This window comes from Tupaia chinensis, unplaced genomic scaffold (assembly GCF_000334495.1).
Source record: "Tupaia chinensis unplaced genomic scaffold, TupChi_1.0 Scaffold149713_1, whole genome shotgun sequence".
Classification (NCBI taxonomy): Eukaryota; Metazoa; Chordata; class Mammalia; order Scandentia; family Tupaiidae; genus Tupaia; species Tupaia belangeri.
Window position 1 is genome coordinate 196020 of NW_006209557.1, and position 14059 is coordinate 210078.

General features: G+C 44.9%; 1 long non-coding RNA gene across 1 annotated transcript in view; it reads left to right on the top strand.

The window, feature by feature from the left end:
• The first annotated feature begins 1069 nt into the window (after nt 1–1069).
• The window catches only part of LOC102471035 (uncharacterized), a 14156-nt gene continuing 1166 nt past the window's right edge, over nt 1070–14059 (top strand). The window contains exons 1-2 of the long non-coding RNA XR_001369919.1: nt 1070–1355; nt 5962–6067. This is a non-coding gene — a long non-coding RNA (uncharacterized LOC102471035). The remainder of the gene's footprint in view (nt 1356–5961; nt 6068–14059) is intronic.

Sequence of the window (14059 nt, forward strand, 5' to 3'; positions counted from 1 at the left end):
CCAGGGGGTGATTTCTCGCTTTCTGTCTTTCTGTCTCTCTCTGTCTTACTGGCGAGTGCAATCGCTCTATAGCAAAAACCTCTCCCCCAAAAATGTATTGATTGTAACGGTTCCTGCTGGGTTAATAAAGAAGTGTTCAAGCCTAGTTATAATGAGTTACAATTCATGGTCCAAAGCCACAACTGCTTTTGCACCAGCATGACAGCTTGCCTCCCCTAGTGACTGCATTCTTTTTACTGAGGATTCGACTTTACGTTCGGGCAGAGTTTCCATTGATTTCTAAAGGGTGAGAGCTTCAGTTCAGGGATTAAACCCTTCAGTCTTTGGGAAGTTACTCGTTGGAGTCCGGTGGAAGTCGCAGGTCTAGCGGGAGCGGCGGCTGCAGAAGTAGGTGGAGCTGACGCTGGGGAAGTTTGCCACGGCAGCCACGGCTTTTTTGAGCAAGGTCCTGGCTCCATGTTCTTGAGGCTCCTTTGTGTCTTGGATGGCTTAGGGTCCAGCTGTCCCAAGAACCCACAGTAGGGAAGACAGCTGCTGTTTGAGCCACAAGGAAACTACCGTTCTGATTAAGGCTCAGGACTCCCAGGCTCGCTTGGGCCTGGTCTCTTTCACCACCTTCCAAGACCCTGGCAACTGGTCTTCAAGAACCCACATAAGCTTTTGAAAGCAATTTCAATTAGAAATGACATCAGATCTAAATCGAGATCTGAGGACAGCAATCCTTCCAGTTCACCAATTATGTGGCTATTGGCAAAAGGTGGATGCGATCCATTTAATAAGATGGCGTAGCCAAAGAATCGTGATGACTCTGGGAGGGCCTCACCCAGGGAACAGCAGAGCACACTCTGGGGACAGTGGCACCTTCCCGGGGGCCAGGAGTGCCAGGGCATCTGGGTGGAGCAGTTTGTGCTCGGGGGCTTTGGGCGACATTTCTCATTTACGAGGTGACCCTGAGCATGGAACCTTTTAATTAGTCCACAGATCTCACCCGCTCTGTGTGGGTGACTGTCAGTTTCTTTGCCTTTTGCTGCCCTCCGTTGCCATGACAACACTCTCCTAACAATGGATTTATGGGACAGCAGGGAGAGAGGCAGAGAGGAGGGTGGCCTGGTGCCAGCTCTCAGCCACAGAGTAGATAGTCATGATAAGACCAGAGGTTAAACGTGGATTCTGGTGGGTTTCTAGTTGCATTACTCCATTCTGGAGGGGATAAAAGGAGCTTGTTCATCTTAAGGCTAAAACATGAAGCCAAAGTACGGGTCTGAAAAATATCCTGGGAGTGACTTCACCTCCCTGGAATAACATCAACTCTTCCCACAGCGGTGGGGAGCACAGAGGACAGCCTTCCCTAACAGGTGATAATTACTAGCCCACAGGACTAGCAGGTGGCACAATGGCTATGTCGCTGGACTTCCGTGTAGTCGACCGTGGTTCAAGTTCTGTACCTGGTGGCTTAAACTCACGGTGGGTGCATGTGCGTGCGTGCCCAAGATCTTGAGAGGAGAATGGAGGAGAAGGGATTGCAGCGTGGCCATTCCCCCTGGGGGGGTGATTTCTCGCTCTCTGTCTCTCTGTCTCTCTGGTGAATGCATGTGTCCTATAGCCAAAAACCTATAAAAAACATGTAAAAAAGAACATTACCTAGCCCAACCCATTTTCTTAGTAGCACTGGGTCATAAGGGACTCTGATTAGCGGCCTGGGCTCCAGAAACACGTGCCCGATGGTCCTCTGAGTGGCGTCGACCTCTCTGGTCCTGTCCTCATGTCCATGACTCCCTGAGAGCGTGGTTCCAGGCGAGCAGTTCCGAGGGCTGAAGCTGTGTCTTTGCGAAGCGCTGTCTTTCCGAGGCACCGTTGATATCCAGGTGTCCGTCCTCCAGGCGGTTCTGGAAGGGGAGACATGGGTGCTGGCCACAGGCTTTCATCCAGGGCCGGAGCCCGGGAGGTCGCTCCACAGCCTGGCTGCTAAAGACACCACTCTCCCTGCCCCGCTCTCATTTCTCCCTCTGTCACTGGCTCAGCTGTGCCCAGGGTGTGCACCCCACCGGGGCCAGTTTCTATGCAGACGAGCCTCTCCCTGCTGCAGTGTTTGGTCTTGGGTTCCCACTGGCCTCTCAGGTGCCGGTGGTCACTGCTGGTATGGCCCCCACACACAGTGGTCTCAGTCCGAGGGGACCACAAATTGCCAAATGAGCCCTTCAATCCTCACAGAAAGTGAGGGTCACCCCATAGTAACGGGGCTCCTTCAAGACAGAGGGGATGCTTACCACGTCGGCCGTGGAGTATTTCATTAAGTGTTAAATAACTGTTGTAATTACATTACCTGCAGCTTACTTGATTATTTAATTCAGCCTGTCGAGGGATTAATTACTATTTAATCGATGCTGTCATTTAGCGGGCAGGCATAATCACAGAGGTTCTGTGCCGATAATGACACACTACCTTTGTTTTCTCGATCCGATACGGTCTCCCAGCTGGCGGCCACACTCCCTCAGCGCTGCGGAGCCTCTACATGCAGCTGCGTGTGGACAGGGCTGGGGGAGCACCCACAGGGAGCTTCTCTCTCCAGAACACTGGGGACACTGCTCATCTTGGTGACATCTCAGCAGTGTCGCTGGGCCCGGGACAGGAGCGTCTCCCACAATGGATGCCACAGTTGAAGCTCTCACTGGTCAAGTCTGCAGGAGGCAGAAAACCAAAGCTAGATCTCGAAGTTTCCCATGGGTCTGTATTTCTTGGAGGGGAGGGTTGATAAAATTAAAAACAAAACAAAACAAAAAGCACACTTTTTTTTTTTTTAAGAGAGTTTTGCTATAGGGTGTGAGTGCTTGCTGGAAACACAGAGAGGAATAGAATGTGAGAAGGTAAGAAACCCTTCCCCAGGGGGAGGATGACCACATCACAATCCTCTCTCCTCCATTCTCCTCTCAGGATTTTGGGCACACGTGTACACGCTCCTTATGTGAGTTTCAAGCTGCTGGGTCCAGGACTCGAACCACCGTTGACCATGTGGAAGTCCAGTGTGTTAACTACTACACCACCTGCTGATCATTGTTTCCTCCACCGAAAACAACAACAACAACAACAAAAGACTTCTGATCTGCAAAGACACGGGCAAGAGAACAAGAAGACAAGCCATAGACTTTTTTGCAAGACACATCTGCTAAAGGACTATTACACAAAAATATGAAAAGAACTCTTAAACCTCAACAATAAGAAAATGAATAATCCACTAAAAATGGACCGAGGAGATCAGACGCTGCATCCAGAAGCTATTCCTAAGCAAGCACGTGGGAAGGTGCCCCCATCAGGTGCCCTCAGGGCGCTGAATGTTCAATGGCACCAAGGCACTGCCCCATCTACCAGCTTGACCGAATCCTGAACGCCAATGGCCCGAGTGCCGGTGAGGACTCCCAGCACCAGGAACTCTCACTCACCACTGTGGGAGCAAAGTGGTGCGGTCTTTATGGAAGAAGCGTGCAGTTTCTTACAAACTGAACATCTTACTGTGTGATCAGTAGTCACGCTCTTTGGTATTTACCCTAAGGAGTTGAAAATGTATGTATGTCCACACGAAATCTGCACATGGATATTTATAAGAACTTTAGCCCAAACTGGAGGCAACCGAGTTGCCCTCCAGTAGCTGAATAGATGAACTGCAGTACTTCCAGAAAGTGGGCCATTATTCGGTGCTAAAAAAATGAGCTCTCAATCCATGAGCAGACAGGGATGTCTGCTGAGTGAAATGCATGTCGCTGAGTGAAAGAAGCCAGTCTGAAAGGCTATGGCAGTGTGATTCCAACTCCGTGACATTTTGGAAAAGGCAAAACTATCGGGACTGTAAAAAGATCAGTGATTGCCAGGGTTTTGGAAGGAGGGAGGGTGAATAGGTGTAACAGAGTTTCTAAGGCACTGAAACTACTTCGTACGATATTAAAATGGTGAATGTAGGCATTACGCATCTGTCCAAACCCATAGAACACACACACACACACGCACACACACTCTCAGGGCTAAAGTCACATCATTGAACAAACTACAATGGACACTTCAAGATTACTGGAGAATTGTCATCTTTAACAAGGTAGAGCTGAGTGTCTGTGGCTTTTTCCATAAAGCTGACCAAGGCTCTGACTAACTGCACCAAGTGGACGTGTACATAGGTGAGACCTGAACTGGGCAGCCAATGCTTTCTATCTCTTTGCAAGGCTCCTGGAAGAGTTAGAATTCTGGCAGAATGCTCTGGCTGGATGGTGACAGGGTTCTCAAGAGTGTGCAGGTTCTTACTGGGCAGCAGCATTTTGAAGAAAGAAAACCCAGCATCTCTACCCCTGAATACGAGTGTACCTTCCTGCCTCGTGTCTGTGAAATTGTCTCTGCGGGAGGGCATGGTTTCTCCTCAGGCCGGCATAAGCAGTTGAAGTTAACCCAAGAGACATCCAGGAACTACCTGGGATGACTATTCTGTACAAAGACGTCAACTGCACTCCCTTTGCAGCATCCTCAGTTAACTTCATGTATCACTGCCTCATAAGTGCCAGGGTATTTTGAATTTTTACAACCTCATGAGAAAGTATCATTTTCACTCCCTTTGAAGTGAGGAAGTAAGTCGCAGAGAGGTGGGGGGACGTCCTAAGGTCCCACATGCGGTAAGCGCTGAAGAAGAGGGTAGGGCAACGCTCTTGGTTCTTTCTGGGTTCTCTGCAAGTTTCCTCCGCATTGCTGTTCAGCATGAGCCAGGTTCAGCTCTGCCCCCCCAGATTCCTTAAGCTGCCTGGCGGGTTTCATTGATGATTGTCAAAAATAAAATTGGGTCAACTTAAATGTAAATGTTTGTCCTGCTTAGCAAAGGACAGTTTGAGAGCAGAGACCTCAAACCAGAAGTGCTGAGAGGAAGCTCAGAGGTGCAACATGGCAGGCTGGCTGGCAGAGCCTTCACAACGGGGGCTATTTCAGTGGTGTTTGCAGACAGCAGATGATGGGTTTAAAATGATTACCTAATACTGTGTTTGGAAGGAAACAGTTTATGATTATCAAAGGTATTTGTATGAAATAACCAAAGTTTGACTTGCATAGCCTAACTGGTTGTGTCTGCTCACAGGATTTTCAAACATGGTCCTTATTTAATTTTTTAAAATTATTCTATTTAACTTTAATTATTTATTTATTTTTAATTTGACTAGAGAGGGACAGAGCAAAAGAGAAAGAGAAAGGGAAAGTGAGAAAGCAAGCTACCAGGTTCGAGACTCAAACCGCAGTCGGCCATGTAGGAGTCCAGCGCCCTTAACCTTCATGCCACCTGCTGGCCCTGTCCCTATGTAATTTTCTAAGTTAAAAATATTTTTTGGTATTTGTTTTTGAGAGAGAAAGAGAGATACCCACAGGGTATGCACACCACTGTCCACCCTGAGCCTCAGCTAGTCTGGGTTCCAGGCACACACTTGCACCCACTGCGGTCAGGCAGTTCTCTGATGTGAACTCAGGACCTTTCCTATGTGGGTCCCCTTGTGTTACCACCATGTCACCACCTGGCCCATTTTATTTTATTTTAACGTCATCTTCCAGAAAGCTCTGCTTCAACTCATAGAAGACTATGCTGTGATGGGAATGTCGAGTCAAGTCTCCTGGCCTTCATTGAGATACCATTTGTTGCCAGTGGATATTCCACTCCATCTCTTGGTGCACCCAACTTTGTAAGCCAAAGTCCAAGTCTACATATCTTGTATTCCTCACAGCTCCCGTGGTGCTTGTCAACATGCAGAAGTTTCTGCCTTAGAACGCTAGGATCTCTGGAACCCACTTCATATGGAGACTTGGCCACCCAGCGTCTGCTCCTTCCCGCTGCAGTTGAGAATGTGGTCCCTCCATCAAGAGCGTGCTCTAGCGTCAGCAATGCTAAGGGTGAGCAAGAGCTTCCTTCCTGTTCCGCTAAAACCTGCCTATTTTCGCTTCCTCCTGCAGATGGCTGTGCTGCTTTTCCATCACACAGAATAATGCTGTTCACCCTGACATATCAAGGGCCTTGTTTTGGATTCAGGGCTCCTGTTCCCTCCTCAGGCTTGCTCAGGTATTTCTCACATGTTGCAGTGAGTGGACCACCACCCAAGTGCAGCCTTGAGTTAAGAACTTAATTTTGGTGAACACTGGTAGGATTAGGCATGCAAGTTAGAAAACTGTGTGAGCTTTCTTGAAGTCTCATAATTCGACTTACACTACGCACGTGGGGGCTGGTGGCTGTGAATGTACACATAGGAGAGGTGCGGTCTAGGCTGCCCAAGCCAAACTCAAGGTCACTCTTTCACCAGGAAGTCGGAGGCTCTGAGCCCGGCCTCCCCGGCTGATGGCCCCCTTGGCTCAGCCCCTGTGGTCCATGGCTATCTCACTTGTTTCATTCTGTTTGCTCTTCACATTCCCACTGGGGAGTATTTCACAAACTCAGCCTCAGTAAGAAGGAAGCGTGGACTAGTTTAACTCTTTGATGGATACACAAAACACTTGGTGCTCACTTTTACCTTTCAAGAGAATTAAATAAATCAAATGATATTCCCATCATGACTCAGAGCTGCTACATGGAGCAGCCAGGCCAGCCCTATAACCTAGTAGTTGAGGGAGCCAGATTCCACGTAGTCAACCCTGATTTGAATCCCAGACCTAGAGGCTTGAAAAACACACCAGGTGCATCTGTGCATGCCCCAAGTCCTGGCAGGATGGAGAAATAGAGGAGAAGGGATTTCGATGGACACTGTCCATTGAGAAGTGCTTGTTCCCTCCCCATCTCTCTGCCTCTCTCTGGTGAGCACATGTACCATTTGGTAATTAAATGAAAAAGAAATGTAAGTATTAGTTTGGGAATCAAAGAAATTAAACTTCCCCATTTTGTCTCACTATATCCTTTTATCATAAAACTGTGAAAAAATATAAAATGCCTACTTTTCTCTACAAGGAGTTCCCTTTGTGTGTGTGTGTGTGTGTGTGTGTGTGTGTGTGTGTGTGTGTGAATGTTTCTCAGTTTATGACATGAGAAGAGCTTAGGGTGAAAGATAGGGAAGAAAATGAAATCTGCTCTAGAGTCAAGTGTTTGTAACCTGACCTAGGAAACTTCTCGGTTGGAATCAATGATACACTTAAAGGTTTAGCTTGTTTATTTTATCCTGCCAATGACCATCTGGTATCTGAATATTGCTTCTTATTTGGATATGGGGGAAAAAATCTCTTTCTCTAACCAGCAAAATAAACAACTGAGTCATCTCCCACCTCTTACTCCAATTCATGAAAACACTGGTATTTCTATCACCTGGTGTCTTTGATCACGGCGTCGTCAGCCGAATGGTGCCGCTCCCTTTGTGCCCCTGACCTGTTTCGGGACATCTCACTTCCAAAAGAGACGGCAGATCAGTGCGGATGATCATAAACACGAGTCATGAGAGTGTGGGAAGAGCAGGTGCAGAATCCGTGGTGTTGCTTAAAAGCAATTTAATTTCATGATTCGAAGACTACAATTTTCTTAAAAGTTCAGGAGAAGGTAAGAGGTTTGCAGCACTGGGAACTGCAGAATGCATAAATTAGCAGGAGCACACACAGACAGGGCCATTGTGAATGCATGATAATCTGCATTTCAGCATTTATAGTTGCCTTGCATAAATGAGGGGCAATTTCAATTCTGCCTTCCCTGCAAGAAAGGCTGACATGTTTTGGCATCTTCATTCAAAATGGTGCACGCGGTATTCAACAGGACTTTTTCACAGCCTATTTGTTAATCTAGCATAATGAGAATCTACGATGCAGAGGAAGTTTCGGGCTTTGTAGCTGGGTACAGAGTGCAGTGAAACTGAGAGTACATTTTCCTGGCACCAAGCTTGAATTATGATTTCCATAATAGGCTGCAGTTCTCTGCAAAATGCTTCCTATTTGTTGAAAGTAAATGTTAAATTGTTAAAAGTGTATTTCTCTGCATTCCTCAAATTATTATTTTATGGCAAGAAATGAAATATGGATTGGAGTCATAAAAGCCTGTATATTAAACATCAATTCAAGACTGTTCACTGCGGCAAAGTGAATCGACGAGTGGCCACGATCTAGACTCAGCTTCCCCCAAGTTGTGACACCCTGTCGGTGGTGGAGCCCAAGGTCACAGCACTGGTCCACACGTGATGCCGACCCTGGTTCAGCGGTCTGTGCGCCAAAGTGATAGCCCTGCCCTATGACCATATAGGCAGTCTATGTGACGGTGGAAGCAGGTGAGTTTGTGCATGTGTGTGCACCTGCGTGTGAATGCTGGGATGAAAACCTGTGATTCAAAGTTTAATTCAGCTCTAATCTCCGTAGCACCCCCATGATGCTCCTGATCTCTCTAGGGGGCGAGCTGCATCTGCTCCTGTCACTAGTCCGAACCCTAGAACACACATCCCAGCTGTACATGCACGCACTGGTGAATGTGGAGGGGGCTTTGGCGAACTGCGTCAAGCTTGGGGAGGGAGTGACTGGGTTCCTAGGACAGCTCCAGGGCACAGTGGAGAGGTAATGGTGGAGATAATCCAGGTAAGCCCTTCAGGCACAGGGCTCATTTAGGCCTCTTGAAGCTGGACAGGGCCATGGGCAAGTTAATAACATAAAGAAGATAAATGAATAATAATAATGTTTAAGAAGGCATACACATTGATATATGTAGAATTTGTGAGAAAATTTGTTTTAATTATGTATGGATTTTAAATTTTTTTCTAAGAACTATATGTAACAGTTTGACTAAGTATGATGTCAGAGATAGTTAGGTTGCCTAAGTTGAACATGGGATTTGAGCTAATTAGGGAAGGACCAAAGCTTTGGGAGACCACAGGGCAGAGACCAGAAGGAAGGGGAGATGGTGAGGGCTGGGCAAAGGCCTTACCTTCAGAAATCAAGGAAGGGCAGGAGGAGGCATGTACAAGGTGATACTGAAATTAAGATCTAGGAAAAAGAACGGGAGAGTCCTGTGTTTTTTCCCAGGGGCACCTGGCCGTGCAGGTGGTAGCTGTCACCCACCCATGCACCAGCAAGGGTAACATGAGCTATCCTCACCCGTCACCCATGAGGCATTTAGATCTTTGTTCTGCTTGTTTGTTTCCATTGCTTGGCATCTAGGGATGATCCGCAATAGGCTGAATTGTGTATGTCTGCCAGTGTGGGGACATCACGGGATTCCAGAGCCTTCTGTGCTGACCACAGGCCAAAATGTGTTTGACAGGCAAGTGACTGCATTTGCTACTGTGGGTCAGAAAGTCACTCTTGTTAGAGGACACTGGGGCTTTGATTCCGCTGATGTCAATAAATCATGAAAAACATTTCTCCTCCTCCTCTTCTTTTAAGGTAAACAGACATCATGAGACCTTAGAATCTTTGCTGCCCATTGTTTTCTTCTTCTCTGATCAATTATTTTGATCTTAAATAATTTTGACCAGCCTCAGGCCTTGATGACTATAGTCAGGAGAAGTTGGGATTTTTCACTGGTGTCTCTTCAGCTGCTTTCCTTTTATGGACTGGTTGCCATGGGTAAAGAAAACTTCTGTGTTGACTCAAGTCTGGAGACAGGAACTTGATTCTGAGGGTGAGGAGAGGGTAGATGCCCCAGTACATCTCATTGGCCAGGTTCACGGTCAAGTTGAAAAGGACACAGGCCTTGACAGATTGCTGAGGAGTGGCCTATCAGTACCAAGGCCACCTGCAGGTGGGCCACCTCCCTGGAACACCCAATCAGATGAATTCCTGAACAAAGCAAGGTTCGGTTAGAAACCAAGAATGGGGAGAATGGTAACCGGATGTAGGGTTAAGAGGCAAAGGTGTCTACCACGAGCTGTTTGTTGTCATCTGCGGTATTTTTAGAGTATGGGGTTTCAATTCTTTTTAGGCAGAGCTCTCTTGTTGTCATTTATGGTTTCTAGTTCCAGGGTTTGAGAGCTTTCTTGATGCATAGGATCCCCAAGTAGTTCCCTATGTTTTGTTTTAATGCTTCCAGGGTTTAGACTGTCGTGTTTAGATCCTGAGTGCATTTAGAGATGGGAAGAGATGGAGACCTGCATCCTTAAGGATTGGTTAGATGATAGCCATGTAGTCAGGGTCCTGGAAACTGGTGGGGACAGTGGACATGGGACCATTCCCAGCCGACGCTCTGCTTTAACAATGGCTGTAGCTATGGAGAGGGCAGTGGCAGAAGGTGACGGGGACAGTGACCTGGGAGGGATGTATTTGCTGGCAGAACAACGATGCTGAGCGGGGAGAAAGTGGAGAAGAAAGGCCTCAACTTGCTTCTCCTCCTAGTCCCAAACTTGTCAATGACTCCCCTGGCTAAAACCAGTCAAAGTGACCATGATGTTTCAGCCCAGGAATTAACCCTGAGAGTCAGGGAATTAAATCCTGGACAAAGCTGGGCAGAGAAGGGGTGTGCAGGGAGCAGAAGGGATGCAGAGTGAGTAGATGATGGATAGATAGGTAGATGGACAGATAGATATGCATACACATCCTTATTCTGTTCCTCAGGAGAACTCTGGATAACTTGGATTCTCACTTAAAAAATAACAGTAACCTGAGATTTCTGTTGCTGAGAACTGATATTAAAATAATTATTTTCCTTTCTTTTAACATAGTTTGGGTCCACTCACCCTACTTAATACAAAAGGTCTTTACATGCTGAGTAAATATGTTGATAGCATCTAGTTTGAAAACATGCACCTGTAGCCAAGTCTGTGTTATAACAGGAAGGCAGAAAGCCCTGCTAGGCTGGAAGTCAAATGGTGACCAACGGTTTGGATCCCCAGGTTGGTCTGAAAACATGCAGGGTGTGTGCAAGGATATATAGGGTCCTGATCAGGTAGAGGGCTGGACAAAGAAATAGTATCATGACAAAACCCTGTCAGGGGTCTTCTCTCTTTTTCCCTTCTTGATCTCTTTTGTCCCTCTCACTAGCCTGTGTGTGAACTCGCATGTGCTCATACTTCCTCTCTATCACAGTAAGAAAAAGTGTGCATTGGTGAATGACTATGTATGGCTTAGAGCAAAAGATTCAGAGATAAGAATGAATGAGTGCTGACTTTCATCAAAACCAAGACAAAATCTTAATGATCATAACTTTTTCTCTATTTTTTTCTTCTCTCTTTTTTCAGATTTTTACCATAGGGTGCATGTGCTCGCTGGAGAGGAGAGTGAGAGACATAACAGAGAAGGAAAGTGAGAAATTACCTGCTAGCATTGATAGCTACACTGTAGTCCCTTCTCTTTCATTCTCATCCTGGGATTTTGAGTATGCATACACATAGACCTGGTGTGAGTTTCAAGTCTGGGACTCAAACCATGGTCAGTCATATGGGAGTCCAGCACCTTAACCACTATGCCACTTGCTGGCCCCCCCACCCCCAATTTTTTTCTTTTTAAATTCATAGCTAACTGTTATTTAAAATATTTAACTTTTAACGTAGACATTAATAGTATTAACCTAATAAGTTGTGTTTGATTTGGAAAAGTCTACTTAGAACCATTTTGGAATTTAATCCCTGGGAGGGGATTAAAAGTAATTTCAAAAGCCAACACCTCTTTTCTGTATGAAGTGATTATTCAACTAACTTTAAGTTAGTGGGTTAGAATTATTTTTAAAAAGTGAATAATTCATACATGTAATAATTTTCATCCCTCTTTCCTGAGGATACTAAGATTTAATAGAATGATGCTGTTCCATACTTAACTTTGGTCAAGAATGACATATGCTGGGCCCAGAATATTTACTGATAGAGTAGGGTTGACTAGAAGATGTTTTGCAATGACACTTTTGCAGTCCTTTTGCAGTCATAGGAGAGCTGCTGAAAAAAATGCCAGACTGAAACCCATGGCAATCTCAGGCAATAATACCAAATCCCAAAACTAACAAAGCAAGCAATGATAAAAAGCTAGGCTACAGAATGAGAGAGAATCTTCTCTTTGTGTACATAAACAAGATTTTAAGAGAGCCTTTATATAGAATAAATATTATTGCTGGATTACTTGTCTGATTTCCAGGCATAGCCAAATAGACTTTAAATAAACAAACAAAAAAATATTGTGGGGTGAATGATACAAGCTGGTTCAGCCCAGATAAGACCAAACATCACTCAATGTAAAATACATCAACAGGTGAAAGAACCCTTAAGTATTTGTTTAATGAAAAATAAATTGTGGTACATATACACTATGGAATATTACTCAGTCATAAGAAATAATGAGACCCTATCATTTGATTCAAAGCGGATGCATATAGAGGACTTAATGTCAAGTGAAGTGATTCAAACTTCAAAAGATACACACTGTATATCCCCACTCAATATTACTGAATGTCTGCACTCTGTGGCAGAAATGGAAAGATCCAAAGATAAGTTAATAGAAAAGATAGTGGAGGGGAGTGGATGATAGAAAGCAGGTGGTGGAAGGTGGGTGGGAAGGGCAAAGGGAAGAAACATTTAAAACACAAAGAATGCATATCCTTCTGTGGAAAAAGTGTTCTGTAATTTTTGCTTTATAAAAATAAAAATTTTAAAAATCATGTGCATCTTATGTATAACAGTCATAATTATGATGCAGAAGGTATACTTAGATTTGATTGGGTCTCATTAAAGTCTTGCAAGTTAAGGGTAAGAAATGATGAACAGTTGCCCTAAAATACTACCATTAGAAATATAAATAGACAGAATGGGAGAGTGGGGAAAAAGGCAGTCTAATATTTTGCACAGCAATAGTAATAGGTGGGATTACATCAGATTAAGAAGTTTCTGCACAGAAACAAACACCATAATTAGTGTGAATCAACAACCCTCAAAATGGGAGAGAATTTTTGTTGACTGTGCCTCAGATTGATAACCAGAATACACAGGGAACTCAAGTGGCTTACCTAGAAGAAAATGATTAACCCAATTAAAAGATGGGAAAATGAGCTAAATAAATAACCCTCCAAGGAAGACATATGAACAGCCAAAAATCATATGAAAAAATGCTCAACATCCCTCATTGTAAAGGAGATGCATATCAAAACCACAATGAGATACCACCTAACCTCAGTCAGAATGGTGAAGATTAAAAACAAATAATGATAAGTGTTGGAGGGAATGTGGTGAGAGGGGAACTCTCCTACACTGTTGGTGGGAATGTAGATTGGTCTAGACACTGTGGACAACAATGTGGAGGTTCCTCAAAGACCTTCAAATAGAACTACCATATGATCCAGCAATTCCACTCTTGGGTATCTACCCAGAGGACAGGAAAATGCTCAGTCAGAAAAGCACTTGCACAACCATATTCATTGCAGAATTATCCACAATTGGTAAGACATGGGACCAACTCGAATGTCCACAAACAGATGAATGAATAGAAAAATCATGCCACATATACTCCATGGAATATTATTCAGCCATAAAAAACTATAAGACCCTGGCATTTGATAGAAAGTGGACGAATATGAAAGGTTGGTTGCTGAGTGAAGCAAGTCAGGCTATGAAAGAGAGACAGTGTATGTCTCCACTTAACATATACCAACTGTCTGCACTCTATGGTAGAGACTGAGAAACTGGAGAACATAAAAGCATTAAAATTGTAATGGACACTTTGTAGACACAAAGTGGAAAGAGAGTATGGAAGGAAAAGAACATAGGAAAGAAAAAATTGGGGAAAAAATAGGTAAGACAATTGTGGGACACAGGTAAATTTTATTATCTGTTGATGAGGATGTGTATAGTATTCTCAACTGGGCTGGACTGAGGTGTACATCACGCTTGGTAAAGTCTCTTTATAATATAAATGATGTACAGCAATTGAATATGTGAATAATAATACTAATAATTAAAAACAAAAGTTCTCTGAGCTCTTCTTGTCACAGAAAAGCTGCTGAAAAGGACATACTTCCTTGGGCCAGGCAGGTAGTGTGTGGAGGAAGCTAAGATAAATAAAGCAGGAGCTCAGCTAGTGTGGAGCTTGTCCCCAAAGAGAGCTAGCTGCCAGGGAAACCATCTAAGCCCCATCGGTCCTCCCAGCTCCTGCCTGTGCCCAAAGCCCAGGAATGACCTGAACGCGG